Below are 15710 nucleotides of genomic sequence, written 5' to 3'. Positions count from 1 at the left end.
GCCTGCATGCTGTCCAATGTAATAAAAAAATTCTTTCAACGCCTGCATGCGGTCCAATTACAAACAGTCTATTTTCTGCACTTCTGGACAACTCAGTGAATTCCAGGTCTCCAATTGTGTTCTCCAGGCACCCAAACAACAGGAAAATTCTCTTTTTCTGCGCTTTTAAACTGTATATCAAATAACTGTCTTTTTTCCAACGTTCACAGGAGGCCAGACAAATAGGAGTTTCTTTTTTCTGTGCTTGCACGATGCCATGTTCATAATAGCTTCTTTCTCTATAACCTCATGCTTCTAACCACTTAATGGTCTAGCCTTTTGCGACTACTACTTTGGATACAATTTTGGTGACTTTCACTCTCTTTACTTTATTTTTGGTGTGTGGACTCATGACTATGGCCCGTGCCAATCGAAATATGCCTCCTCAACCCTCTGAGGCAGTGTTAGAAGACTTCAATCCCTTTAAAGGAACTTTCTCCCGAACAGGGGGGAAGCCAAATGCTAAAACTTCTCCTGTGACAAAGCATGTTAAAGTGCACCCACCATGCCCTACCAATTCTTCCTCATCCATCTCAATGGAACTTCTTTTGGAAGAAATTTGTGCACTTATGGAAGAGACTAACACACGTCTGCAAAACCTGGAGTCTTCTTGGAAGGTCACAGAGCAGAGAGTTGAGGTCTTGGAGTCTCGTGTCGATAAGGTACAGGAGCTCACTAATCAACTTCCCAGGTTATCCAATGAGGTTCTACATCTTAAACAGCAGATTGAACAGTTGGAAAATCGTAATAGGGGCAACAACCTCCGTATTTATGGCTTGGAGGAAGGTCTTGAAGGGCCGACTCCAATAACTTTCTTTCAGTCCTTTTTGTCAACGCTTTTGGGGCTTCCTGACACTTCTATATTAAATATCCAGCGTGCTCATCGTCTTGGTCCCCTTCCTCGTTCTGCATCGTCTTCTTCTAAACCAAGAGGTGTTATTTTATATTTTTTGGAATACACCAATTTGCTGAAAGTTCTTCATGCAGCTAAACAACGTGGGAAGATCACCTGGCATGGCACAAATCTGTTTTTTGCTCAGGATTATGCAAAAGATACAGCTGACCGTTGGAAGAGATTTTTGGATTTCAGGCCAGAATTACGTAACTTGAATGCCAGATATGTTCTGTTTTACCCGTGACTTTTTAAAGTCACCTACAATAACAAGACCACCACCTATGAAGATCCTGAACTACTTCGAAAGTTCTTGAACAATTGCAAATCGGAAGCCATGGATATTCCTTAGTCATGAGACTCTTCCACTAGTTTTTTGTCTGTTTATGCTGGTTGTTGGTATTGTATTTTTATTCTAATGCTTTTCCTTTGTTTTACATCATTTAATTAATGGAGTTCTTTCGATCGCGTTATATGTTTTTCTCAAGTTATATGTGTTTTTGCCCAATGAGTGTTCATAATTGTGTCCTCTATTTCATAGTAGATGTTTTGTTTCTATAATGTTTGTATTTCTGTGTCATAATTTTTCTTTCTGTTTATTTCTTAGGTAGTTACTTAATGGTCCCTCATCGTTTTTACCCATCCTGAAGTTTCTCCTGGAGATGTTTCCTGTCCTCGTAACCTCGTTGTGGGGCTTTCGGCTCCGGCATCCCATTCCCCTCATGTGGCTTCTCTACCCCTGTTCTTACCGTCTTTTTGTGGTATGTCTTTGTTGCATCATTTTCTTATAACCTATGTTTTTCTTTTTAATTCTGCGTGTTTTGTCTTTTTCTTCTCTGTTTCTGGATATGTCACCGTTATTTCCTATATCTCTCCCCTTGAATTATTTTCTTTACTCTCTCTCATCATTTTTCTCTTTATCTCATTACGATTTTCTACTTTTCTATATTACTTTCATGACATCTCAATATTTTCTTTTCCTTGTGTCTTCTTTTTCCTTTTTCACCATTTGGATGTATTGCTTGCATTTGTTCCAGTTATCACCCGCTATTGGTTTTTCAAGCTGGTTATTATTCATATGTTTCATGTACTTCTTAGAGTTTTAAATGTCCATTAATGTAATTTCTTGGAATGTTAAAGGTTTGGATTCTCCCATTAAGAGACAACGTGTTCTTTCTCACTTAGCACATCTGAAAGGAGATATAGTATTATTACAGGAAATTCATATCAAAGATGTTGAGGTTTCTAAATTACGCTGTAACTGGGTGGGTCATGTTTTTGCATCGCCTGGGACGGGAAAGCGTAATGGTGTAGCTATTCTTTGTCATAAACGTTTGAATGTTCAACTTGTCAAGCAAGATAATGACTCGGAGGGCAGGTGGGTTGTTGTACCGTTGTTGGTTAACAAAATTCCCTTAACTGTTTTTAATGTATATGCTCCCTCTGTACCTGATAAATTGTTTTGGCCTCACATTCTTTCTTCTACAATGCAATACACAGATGATTATTTTATTTTAGGCGGGGATTGTAATATGATCATGGATCCTTTCCTTGATCGTAAGTCCAATTCCCGATTTTCTACTTCCCCAATGCATGCTCAGTTTACTTCTGTTATCTCTCAAAGAACCCTAGTTGATTCTTGGAGGCTTTGTCATCCTACTTTGCAAGAGTATACTTATTTTTCCCCTGTCCACTCTTCTCAATCCCGTATAGATTATCTTTTTATTTCCAAAGCTCTCACCCAACACATTACACATTCTGATATAAGTTTCATTTTAATTTCAGATCATGCCCCGGTCTCCCTTCAGCTTGATTTACTTCCTCCTAGTATGGGAACTAGGAGATGGAGATTCAACAATTCCCTACTTTTGGATAAGTCCTTCTCCACTGCTTTTCTTGACTTTGCTTCTCTGTTTTTTACTGACATTGAATCTCCCCAGTCATCTCCTCAATTGATTTGGGATACTTTTAAAGCTGCCTCTAGAGATTTCATTATTTCATATGTTACCAAAAAGAGACGTTTAGCCACACAATCTTTGTCCACACTCACTTCTCAAATTAAACAATTAGAGCATTCATATTATTTCACTACATCCCAATCTGATCTCAATAATCTTATCACTGCCAAACTTTCCTTCAATAAAATATCCACTGAATCTGCTAATCTAATTTTGCTTAAATCCAGTGCTAATTAATATTAACCCAAAATAAAGCTGGAAATATGCTCGCGAACTATCTCAAGGTTAAAAAGGAATGAATGAAGATTGATTCGATTGTCTCCTCTTCCAATACCATTCTTCATAAAGATGAAGATATCAGACTCTCTATACTCCTGAATCCCCTCCTTTGTCTTCCGACATTGACCACTATTTATCTTCCATTCCCTCTCCCTCAGTGTCTGATGTCGATTTCTCCTCTTTAGACAAAGAGATTTTTCCCACAGACATCTTGGAAGCCATTGAATTTTATTCTCATTTCTCCTCTTTTCTTGTTCCTAAATTACATCAACTATTCTCCTTATTTACATCCTCTCAAAAATCTGAAGGCTCTTTTCAGGAGGCGTTGATTTGTCTTCTCCCCAAAGATAACAAGGACCACACTTTATGTAAAAATTAAAGACCTATTTCTTTGATCAATCTTGATTATAACATTTTTGCAAAAATTTTAGCCTTACATTTAGATAAAATTCTTCCCCAATTGATTGGTAAGGAACAGTGTGGTTTCATCAAAGGACGTCATCTTTCAGATAACACTCGACTTTTCTTCAATGTTCTTGGTAAATCTCAGACCTCTGCTCAATCCTTGGCTGCCATCGCTTTAGATGCAGAAAAGGCGTTTGACAGGGTTAATTGGCCTTTTCTTTTGTCTTCCCTTAAATGGTTTGGTTTTGGACCTCAATTTCTCTATTATGTTTCTTTATTATATTCCTTTCCTAGGTCCTTTATTTTTCCTAAAGGTCTTATATCTTCTTCCTTCCCCCTGTTTCGTGGAGTTCGTCAAGGATGTCCTCTCTCACCCCTTCTTTTCATTCTTGCTTTAGAACGGTTCCTAACAAAAATTCATCTCAATGACAATATTTCTGGTTTCTCTTATGGTGAAAAACAAGTCAAGCTCTCTCCCTACGCTGACGACATTCTCCTTTTTATCTCTAATCCCCAAATTTCTGTTCCTGCTTTTCTTTCTGAAGTTTCAAACTTTGCGGCTGTATCAGGTTATAAATTAAATGTTGATAAATGTGAGATCCTTCCCCTTAATACATTTTGTTTCCATGCTGATTTTCTAGTGACTTCTTTTAATTGGAGCCCTACCAAAATCAAATATCTGGGTCTCTGGTTTACTCCTTCGAATAAAGACACTGTAGCCCTTAATATCAAACATTTCCAAACCACTTTAACAGATTCCACAACAAGATGGCACCCTCTATTTCTTTCCTGGTGGGGTAGACTAGATTCCATTAAGATGATGTTAGTAGCTATTATTTTATTTTTCCTTTCTAATCTTCCTGTTAATATTCCAAATTCTTGTTATAAAACTATTTACTCTATTTTGTCTCATTATTTTCATGGCAAAATAAACATGCCAGAATGTCTTTTTCTAAGCTTAAATGTCCAAAACACTTGGGGTGAGTTAACTTTCCTGATTTTTCTTCTTACCATACTTCCTTTTTTTCTTTCTCACTCGGTTTCTTTTTTATCAGATCCATTACTTGACGTCGCCTCTTCTCGATTGTAGGTGGACATTGAATCCTCCTTTTTTCTCCCTTTTACCTTTAAAGAGTTTGTTTTATTGTCTTGTGCTCCAAAGAAGATGTCTTTGCCTATTCTCAAACACTCCAGGAAACTTTTTCTTCCACTGTTCCTAGATGGCCTTGATGAGCGTACACAATTTTTGCCATCCCATATTTGGTATAATCCTTTTATTAAAATTAAAAGCAGAACTCTTTTCTGGAAAGCTTGGCATGCCCAAGGCCTTTTTTGGGTTCATCTACTCTTTCATGACGGTGCTTGTATTTCCTTCTCTACTCTTCAATCCCATTTTTCTCTTCCTTCTTCCTTCCTTTCCAATTATAATTTATTGATCACTGCTGTTCGGACACGTTATGATTCCCTTACCATCACAATTCCTCGTCGTCCCTCTTCATCTCTGAATTTACCCTTTTTGTTACCCTCTTCTTCTACCTCGGAAGTTTATAAAAAGCCTACATGAATCTTCTTCTGATAGAGATAAATCAAAAGTTGAACAAGAGTGGGAACTTGATTTGGAAGAGTCTTTTTCTATTCCTTTGTGGCAGAGTATATGGAATAGGATAAGGAAGTCTTCTAGAGCAGCTAATTCTACCCAAACTTTGTTTTTTATTTATAATCGCCTCTTGATCACCCCTGCTAAATTACATGCAATAAACTCCTCTCTCCCTTCAAAATGTTGGTCCTGCTCGGAAGAGAGGGCGGATCTCAAACACATGCTTTTCTCATGCCCTATGGTTCGTGTGTTCTGGTCTAAAGTATGGCAGCAACTTAACACTATTTTTTCTACTGATTTCCCCTTTTCTCTTACCCACATTATTCTAGGTAGTCTTTCTGATATATTGTCCTCCTCTGATTGTAATACTTCTATTATTGACCTCCTCCTGGCAGTGGCATTTCAGCAAATTACCAAGGCTTGGAAGGACGCATCGTCCATTTCCTTTCTGGCTTGGTGGTATGGTGTTTGTTTTAATCATAGACTAGATAGAGCATATGTTTATCCCATTACACTTGCTATCAAACGTGATTTATTGTGGTTACCCTTTTGAGGAAATAGAAATTTTACGTGGCCAATGTGTCCCCTGCATGTACCCCACGTTTAGCGTATGTTCATGTCACCCATGCACTTTCCCTCTCATGCCTGTAATAATAATGCCTCTGCATTTCCGTCCCATGTTAGAGTGTCAGTTACCAAGCCTTCCATGAAAGAAATGTTAATTCTGCACTGAGGCCTATGTTGCCCATGTTGCCAATGTATTTGCATGGTGCACGTTTAAAAGTCGAGATGAACCCGTTTTGTGGCTCAGCCGAGCCAGGACCCGAATTCAGGCCTCATGCCTCCCAGACACTCTGAAAGCTGCAGCTCAGCTATGTATCCCTGACCTCTCGCATACTTTCTGCTCAGCCGAGAGGGACCCAGTCCGGCCTGCCAAGACAGTATTTTGCTCACAGTTATCTGCTCTGCTCCACAGAAACACATTCCTGCCCAGCGAAGAAGGTAAACAAAACCCGTCCACAGAGATAGAGCCCAGCCTTTCTGTCTCCGTTTAAGTGATTTACAGGGCTCGCATCCATAGAAAGCCCTTGGCCCCCACGCAATGCATGAAGAAATATATGCATACACTGGCTCTTACTGATGAGCCACTTTTGCTCGAGCGACCTTTACTTCAGACCATACATCCTCCAAACTTAAGATATCAGATAATACCAGGCGTGCAGGTCGTCCTGACACTCAAGGCTTCTCTACTAGAACGAAAGTCACCTCCCCCCAGCTTCCCCCAGTTACACGTCAATTGCACGTCATGACCAAGTGGCGCACACAAGTAGGGTAAAGGTTCCAGCTGACCGTGCAGACCCCCTCCATGTATCCACCCACCTATGACTCCTCAAGGGAACGCCCTTTTGCACACCCATGTGCTCTTATCTCTCCTTTCCTCTTGCTCCGCCTGGAGCGCTCCGCCTTCTCTATGCAACGCAATGTATGTTTAATGTATAAATAATGTACTCTGTGAATAAAGTTCAGATGAAGACCCTTCCTGAACCTTTGTGGTGATGGAACCCGATTCTCCCTTAACTCGAGTTACTGAAATAAAGCCCTTTTGAATCGGACACCACGGACTCTGCCTCTCATTATATGCATGACCCTTTGTTTAAGTATAGAAATTCCGACAGGGTAATATTTTATTTACCACATAATCTGGCGCCCGAACAGGGACTAGTCCCCATCCCCACGCGCCGGTGATGTAGGTCCAGCCCCTGCCCCCTTCTACAGCCGCGACGGACTTCAAAGTGTACACGCCAGCGGGACTTCCTGCTTTCCTGCTTACTCCCTCAGGCCCACGGAGGAGACGGACTGCGACCAGGCATCCACACGAGGCGGTGAGGACTGCGGATTATCCCAACCAGAGCCCAAGCTGTGAGAGAGCAAGGTCTGAGGTATCCAGAGGCCCACCTGTTCCGAGGCGCATGCGCAGCACCGCAGTTACGCAGTATCGAGTTTCCGAGGCCTTCAAGTTCTGCTTCCCGGTGAGTACCGTTATTGGGAACGCATAAAGACGGATTCATTTATTGAGCTCGGTAAAGACGTGTCTGGTCACACAGGCACGGTAAAGACGGGTCCATTTCGGTGGACACGGTAAAGACGTGTCTCTTTATGAGAGCGGTATGGTTGTACTGTATTCCAGTGCATAAAGTTAATGGTTTTCAAGTTCATGTTTTCTCCATGTATCAGTCTAAATGTATCTGTTTTAGTGTTTTAGTGTTGTAGTATGAATGGTTGTTTCAGTCAGTCTATTTTAGTGTATTGTGTTTTCATTACGTTCATTTCAACATGCCACTGTTTTCAAAATTACGTCAGATAGGGACCAGGAAAGGGATACTCGAAGAGTCAGTTCCCGTCCCGCCTAGAGACACACCTGGTCATTTCATGTACCACAAACACGGGCTAGATGCCATATTGTTTTTAGACTTGTGGGTAGATTACACGAAAGATTTAGAGGAGAAGTACAGATGGCCTGCTTCAGGAACATGGGATTCTGAATGCATTATGAAAGTAGAGGAAGCGCTATGGAAAAGGAAAGTAAGACCGTCTCAGAAAGATGCCATTGAGTTATGGCGTAAAGAAGCGCATAGGAGAGCAGAGAAAGAATTCCATCAAGTAGAAAGAAGTAAACAAGCAGCGGACAAAGTCAAAGAAAAAGAACTGCGGGAGGGGGGGGAACGGGTCAAGGCAGAACAAGCTGATAGAGAAAGAAATGCCCTCGTTGCTGGTATTTATCCCGTCCTTTCAGAAGAACTAGCTAAAGTGACCCCTACAGAAAAATCGCGTAGGTCGCGTACGCCACCACCAGTACCTTTTAGAGTACGTAGACAGAAGCCGACAGCCTCTGAAGCTTTTATTTCCTCCTACCTAGAAGAGCCCGCACCGGACTATGTAAACGCAGATTTCCCTCCGCCCCCATCAGCGGCTCAGATCCTACAGCTCCAGCAGACCGTGAAAGATGACGTAGGACGAAGGGGCAGTAGGAGGGGGGCCACCGACAACGCCACGAACACCGCCACTGACACGAACCCCGCTAGGGCTAGGGCCACCACGAACGCCACAAATGACATCTACACCATATAAGTATATTGTAACAGTCCCACGTTGTATATACGATCCAGTACCAGGAGAAGGTTCAATGCTCGTGTTTTCACTAAGATTAAGACAGGCCACTGACTATTTGATCACATTACCAGACATGAAGGAACACCTAGATAAAATATACCATTTCATTAGAACGGGGGAAGGACCCGAGAGTAAAGGAGAGGCCATGGAAAAAAAGAAAGGTGGATGTTAAGAACATGATTTTATGTTTTTTGATTAACTGTCTGATCAGGGAACAAGACCGACCAGACAGAGAGGTAAAGAAAGGTTTGACAGATTGGAGTGACAACATAGCTGCCGGTCGGTATGACAAACAGGGACAGACAGAAAGTATGTACAGAAAAATACGAAAGGAGATCATAGAAATACACAAGGAAGACTCTGACGGGCAGTATGAGTCATCAACGGAAGATGTTGAGCCAGAAACGGAGGAAAAGGACAAAATGAATTACGTAGGCAAAGCACGACAGTTTGACAGGCCCAAGTGTCTCGACTACCGCAAACAGGGACATTCTATGAAAGAAAGATATTCCCTTGAAAATTTATTTCAAGCTACTGAAAACGCATTGAAACGACGGGTAGAGAACGAGCGATCCCACACCCCACACGAAAAGGAGTTGGCCCGGTCAGCCGTCCAATGGGTGTCTAATTCTAAGATATATAGCAATGACATAGTAGCCCAGACCTTTTTGAGTCTTCCGCCGAACGAACAGCGCTTGGCTGGTATTTACATGGTTCACTATTTGATCACGTTGTATGAGAGTCAATATTCTGATCCCGGTCCATTGTATAAATTACTGGACGATATACTTCTAGAAAGATGGACAGACCTAGGTACTGAATTAATTAATGTTTTTCTGGACCAACGACATAAGTATTTACATTCTCTGACCACATGTATGATTCCCACCCCACACCACGATAGAAAGAACTTACACATAGACAGACAGAACCCCCTACGAGAGGTACATCCTGTCAAGAATACAGCGGGTGAGCTTCAACGAGTGTATGTTTACACACCCTTAACGAAATTAGAAATACTGGAAATGAAAAAGATGCTGCTCTGCCATGATAAAGACCCGGGGGGGTTTCACCGAGAGTTAAAAGACATTCTCCGCATAGGGGATTACACGTACGCTGACATTATAAAATTATTGAAAGTACTGTTGCCTGCTGGTATTTACGAAAAGCTTAAGGAAAAGGACTGGGAGGTGGGAGAGAAAAAGTTAAGTTGGGCAGAATTGGAAGCAGAGGATAAAGGACGGCAACCTGGTGTTGGTCTTGGGGACAAAGCTAAAGCACTACCTGAACTCCTAATACAGGTTCTGCCGAGACTATTGATTGCTAAAAAGGAAGATTGGGAGGCTATTTCAGCCTGTAAACAGAAACAAGACGAGGACACAAGTGATTTTTATTCTACATTCGAGAAATGTTTTTCTATTAATAGTGGCCTTAAGCCCAGTAGTGAGTCATATCCACATCTTTTCGTGAGCAAATTAGTAGAGAATTCCTTACCCCAGATCAAGAATAGAGTACTGAAGGTTGAGAGTACTTGGCAAGCAAATAGCCCTTCACAAATGTTGCAAATGTTACAATATCACCAGAACAGAATTAGAGAGGAACAGGATCATGAAAAGAGACGCATGAAAGATACGAAAATGAAAGTGCTGGTTGCCCAAACCGTACCAGTTAATGCGAACAAAAAGGGCATGACACTTGTTAATGGGAACTGTAATTATTGCAAACAGCCAGGTCACTTTGTAAAAGATTGTGCTGTCCTGAAACACAATATAGCTACAGGCAAGACAAAAGAACGACCACATCCTCATAGGCAGAATAGCACCCCACAGAACACACAACAGACAGTAGCGAATTTTCCACCCCCACCACCACCTGCCACACAACATGCCACACAACAAATGTACCAGTACACACAGTCGGATTATCCAGAATTCCAGCAGTTCTCATGAAACAGCCTAGAGAGGGAAGTTGGCTTGCCCCTCATTGAGGTTCCTGTAGATCAAGAGGGTCCCCATGTACATAGTTGTGTATTGGGAAAAGACAGAAATTTTTTGATTGACCAGGGGCGAGCAGAACTACCATCAGCCATGACGAGGTTCCAGGGGCACCCCTCTCAGGCTCACAGAATGTTTCCCTGGGATTTTCAGGAAAGCCTATTGTTAACGAAGTGTCGAAACCAGTTTCCCTAGGGGTCGGTCCATTGTCCCCACCACAGACTTGCTGCTTACTAAGTCATGTCCAGAAAACTTGCTTGGTATAAAGACATTGAAAGAACTAGGAGCAGTTATATGTTGTTCTCTGGAAGGAGTACGACTGTTCTTACGTGATTTTAAGGGACATTATGTGTTGAAGGATTTTGATTTTGACCGCAGACTCCAGAATGTACCACAGCACTTATGGGCACAAGGTCCGACTGACGTAGGTTACATGCACATTACACCACATCGTGTCACTCTCAAAACAGGAGTAGTATTACCTCGAATCCGACAATACAAGTTACCACCTGATGCGTAGTAGCCTTACTGAAAATTGTTGATGAACTCATTGCACAAGGGGTGGTAGTGGAAACTGACTCGAATGTATGTAATTCACCTGTCATCCCTTTTCTTAAACGAACAGACCCTAATGCACCACCAGTTTACAGACTAGTGGTTGACGTTCGAGAATTGAACAAATGTATAGTCCCTCAATACCCAGTGGTCCCAGACATTTCTTCATTACTGACTGCTATTGATTCTGAGGCAACGTTCTTTGCTGTAATTGACTTGAAGAAGGCCTTTTTCAGTGTCCCAATTCATCCAGATAGTCAGTATCTTTTCGGATTCAGTTTAAATGGACGCAGCTTTAAATTTACGAGAGCTCCCCAAGGTTTTACAGAGAGTCCTAGCATTTACAGCCAAGCATTAAAGAGACAACTAGACAGTATTCATATGCCAGTCAACACTGCACTGCTCCAGTATGTTGACGACATCCTAATTACTGCACGATCAGAACCAGACTGCGAAAATGCATCACTGACAGTTTTACACTTCCTGGCAGACAAGGGACACAAAGTGTCCCCTTCGAAGTTGCAATTCTGTGCACAGCAAGTGGTGTACCTTGGACACTTGCTGTTCAAGAGGGGTAGACAGCTGACACAAGAACGTATTCAGTTAATTGCTAGCCTTTCACAGCCCAAGACACAAAAGGAAGTACGGGCCTTCATTGGCCTCACTTCATACTGCAGACAGTGGATTCCCCAGTATGCCTATCTAGCAAAACCACTCATACAGTTGACAACACAGGAGGCAGCGTCTTCGACTGTCCTCCCTTGGACACAAGAACATACCCTGGCATTTGAAGAATTGAAAAGAGCCTTATGTCAAGCACCAGTTTTAGCGACTCCTTGTTACAGCAAACGTTTTACGCTTTTCGTCACTGAACAAGATGGAACAGCATTATCTGTCCTTACACAAGATCAAGCAGGAAAACGCAAGCCCTGTGCTTATTTTTCTAGTACACTGGATCCAGTGGCTCAGGCTCTGCCTGCGTGCCTAAAATCAGTTGCAGCAACAGCCCTTGCTATAAGACAGAGTGACTCCATAGTGTTGGGACACCCCCTGACAGTACAGGTTCCACACGCAGTGGAGGTTCTCTTAAACAGGACACAGACACAGCATCTGACTGTAGCAAGACTAACAGGATATGAACTGACGTTATTCCAGCCACACATAGAGATCAGATGATGCAATATTCTCAACCCTGCTACACTCTTGCCCTCAGGCTCAGTAGACACTGCACCACATGACTGTGTGGAAGTAATAATTACAGTGACAAAACCAAGACAAGACCTGACAGACATTGCACTGCCAGACCCTGACCTGACACTTTATGTAGATGGTTCATGCATGAGAACGAGCTCAGGAGAGTTAGTGGCCGCATATGCCATGACTACTGATACTGAAGTCATAGAGACACAAAGAATAGACACACTGTCAGCACAAGCAGCAGAGCTCATCGCTCTGACATAAGCCTGCATAAGAGCCAAGAACTTGAAAGTGAACATTTATACAGATTCACAGTGTGCATTCGGTGTTGTTCATGATTTCGGAGTATTATGGAGGGAGACAGGTTTCCTGACCTCTGATGGGACTAATATTCAGCATGGTCCCCTTATTCAGGCTCTGTTAGAAGCAATACATTTACCTACAGCCATAGCCATCCTGAAATGCAAAGCACATACGAAAGTTACAGACACCATTTCCCAGGGTAACGACCTGGCAGACCGAACAGCTAAACTTACAGCCCAGACACCAACAGACACGACAAAGACAAAGGTACCGTTACTGACAAACAGCATGACGGTCAGGGATCCTTCACAAGATGTACTCGACATACAGACACATGCCACTCCAGATGAAATAAAGAAATGGACTGACCAAGGTTGGATGACAAAAGGCAAAGCTACATGGTTTCTCCCAGACTCTATGGTATAAGTCATCATAAACACAGCACATAGTCCAGCACATTTGGGAGAAAAGGCAATGCTAGACAGCTTACAGAATATCTGGTTTAACAAGCACCTGCGTGCAGCCGCGAAACAGAAAGTACGCACCTGTATGATTTGTTGCCAGTTCAATCCAGGCAAAGGCATTCCGGTGGAACAAGGTGGATTTCATCCTCCTGACCATCCTTTTGAAGTCCTCCAGATGGATTATATCCAGATGGATAGATGTAGAGGTCACAAGTATGTCCTAGTAGTTGTATGTGCACTATCTAGATGGACAGAAGCGTACCCAGTCCCAGATTATACTGCTGTGACCACCGCCAGGCAATTGGTTCGTGAGTTTTTTCCCAGATACGGATTGCCCCGTGTCGTGTACTCAGACAATGGTTTTCTTCTGAATTAATGAAACAAGTGTCCCTTCTGTTAGGATATCAATGGAAGTTTCATTGTGTACGACACCCAGAAGCAGCTGGACTTGTCGAGCACCATAATCAGACACTTAAGACGAAATTAGCGAAAGTCTGTGCAGAAAAAGGCGTGGATTGGATGTTAGCCTTGCCGGTTGCCCTCTTTTACATGCGTATGGTGGCTCATTCCAGAACAGGCCTATCTCCTTACGAAGTGGTTTTTGGTAGACCACCGAATATGTGGGGTACGCCTATGACTAAGAAAATAACTGATGTTGACAGTAACATGCTGACAGATTACCTGGCTTCCTTGATGTCTGCACTACTCTCTTGTCGTTCACAGGTTGCCACCGCCTTCCCTGACAACACTCAAGTCAAGGAGCACACCATCGTCCCTGGTGACCACGTTTACGTTCGGAATTTTGATCGATCAAGCCCCCTTGAGCCGCGCTGGAAAACACCGAAATTAGTACTGCTGACCACGAGGACTGCCGTCAAGGTCGAGGGACGCAGGGGATAGCTGCACGCGCAACACTGCAAGAAATCTTTTGGAGATTCTGGAACTTTGATAAAGACTAAGGACTGTCCCGATAGTACAGACTCTAAGCCCCCTTTGCTAGAAAAGACCCCGCAACAAGATTATAAGTCCAAATTACGATCTAGTAAGTCAGACAGCGTTTAATTGTTTAATTCCACTAGGTGGTGAATCAGTTAGACAGGTTCCTGACATGTACAAGATCGTAGACCAGAATAGTAGAAAGAGAGAAATGAAAGAAAAGTACTGCAAGATATTACGCAGTAGATGTATAGTAACTCTGATTTTTATGTCTCTTCTGTGCATCACTATAATATGTATCAGCTTGGCACTACATGTTTCCTTTCCTCCTATTGCCTCACATATACACTCTACCATAGAGCACACATTCAGTGATCTGCCACCCCATGAACTGTCATATCGACTAGCCCTGCGCAACAATACTTTTATTCGAATGTGGCACCGTTCTCATCAGACCAGCAATGTGACAAATTGCTGAGTATGTGGCCGGCTCCCACCTTATCAGAAAATGAAGGGAGTTCTGCCGCTTTTTCCTTTTCCGTTCTCGCACAATGGTTCGTGCGGAGCATGGTTTGCTTTAATGTCATCACTAGACAGAAAATACGCAGTTTCCCAGGGCGATTGGATATGGGGAGATTTGAATAAAGTAATGAATGAGGCATGTTTTCCAGACGAAGACGGTCTTCCCCAAAGGAAGGGGACCGATCTAGAAAATTAAGTCTATGAACAAGGAAATGCTTCCCTTAACTTTATGATTCTGAATGTCCAGTCCGAGAAAAATACAGGTCCACCGTTTATATCAGTCCTACCAGTAAAAGGTAAATTGTGCGTTAGAAAGAAAGGATCAGTACATTTGGGACACAGTGATTGTAATACTGTAGTCGAGTTTACTGATAAAGGAAAGTCTACTTTCAAAGCTTCCCGCCATTCCTATTTCATTTTCGGTCAGACAGCCTATGTACGTCTGCCCTTAAACTGGGGTGGGATGTGTTATATAGCGTTCCTGCTGCCACCTGTCTTTCTAGCCCCATCCCATTATCATCGAGATTCACGATTAGAGCATGTCAGACACAGGAGGGAGACCGATTCCCCAGTGATTGATCAGACTGAGACAGCTTGGGAGCAATATACAGATTTCAATAAAGGATTCTTTTTCTTCATAGGTCCCGTCCAAAACAGTAAACTAATACGCAGGTTAACAAGAACTATAGAAGCAGTAGTGAATGAGACTGCATCTGCCTTGACGAACTTGACAGAGGAGCAGTTTGCCATGCAACTTGTTGTTCTTCAGAATCGCCTTGTTCTTGACGTCATCCTGGCAGATAGGGGCGGGGCTTGTAGAGTGATCGGCTCCAGTTGTTGCGTGTTTATTCCAAATAACGCGCCATCTGTGTACGCAGCAATAACAAGGCTCCATAAGATAGCTCACGAGATACATCAAGACCCAGGCACATGGACTTGGTCCGGTTGGCTCTGGAATGTAATATCAGCATGAGGATGGAAAGTGTTGTCGTTCCTAGGAATTATACTGCTTATGATATTCAGTTGCTGTCTCTGTCTACAATGTGGCCCGGCGATTTGCGGCCTGTGTGCCACTGCATGTATTCCCCATCCATGTATACAAAAGAATAAAGACAAACAAATGATACGGTATGATCAGATATACGGTCTCATGAATATAGATGTGTCCTGAAGGGCACAGTAGGGGACAAGGAGGGAATGAGGAAATAGAAATTTTACGTGGCCAATGTGTCCCCTGCATGTACCCCACGTTTAGCGTATGTTCATGTTACCCATGCACTTTCCCTCTCATGCCTGTAATAATGATGCCTCTGCATTTCTGTCCCATGTTAGAGTGTCAGTTACCAAGCCTTCCATGAAAAAAACGTTAATTCTGCACTGAGGCCTATGTTGCCAATG

The sequence above is a fragment of the Lissotriton vulgaris genome, chromosome 4_1 (genome assembly GCF_964263255.1).
Source record: "Lissotriton vulgaris chromosome 4_1, aLisVul1.2, whole genome shotgun sequence".
NCBI lineage: Eukaryota > Metazoa > Chordata > Amphibia > Caudata > Salamandridae > Lissotriton > Lissotriton vulgaris.
Note: the sequence above shows the minus strand (reverse complement) of the source record.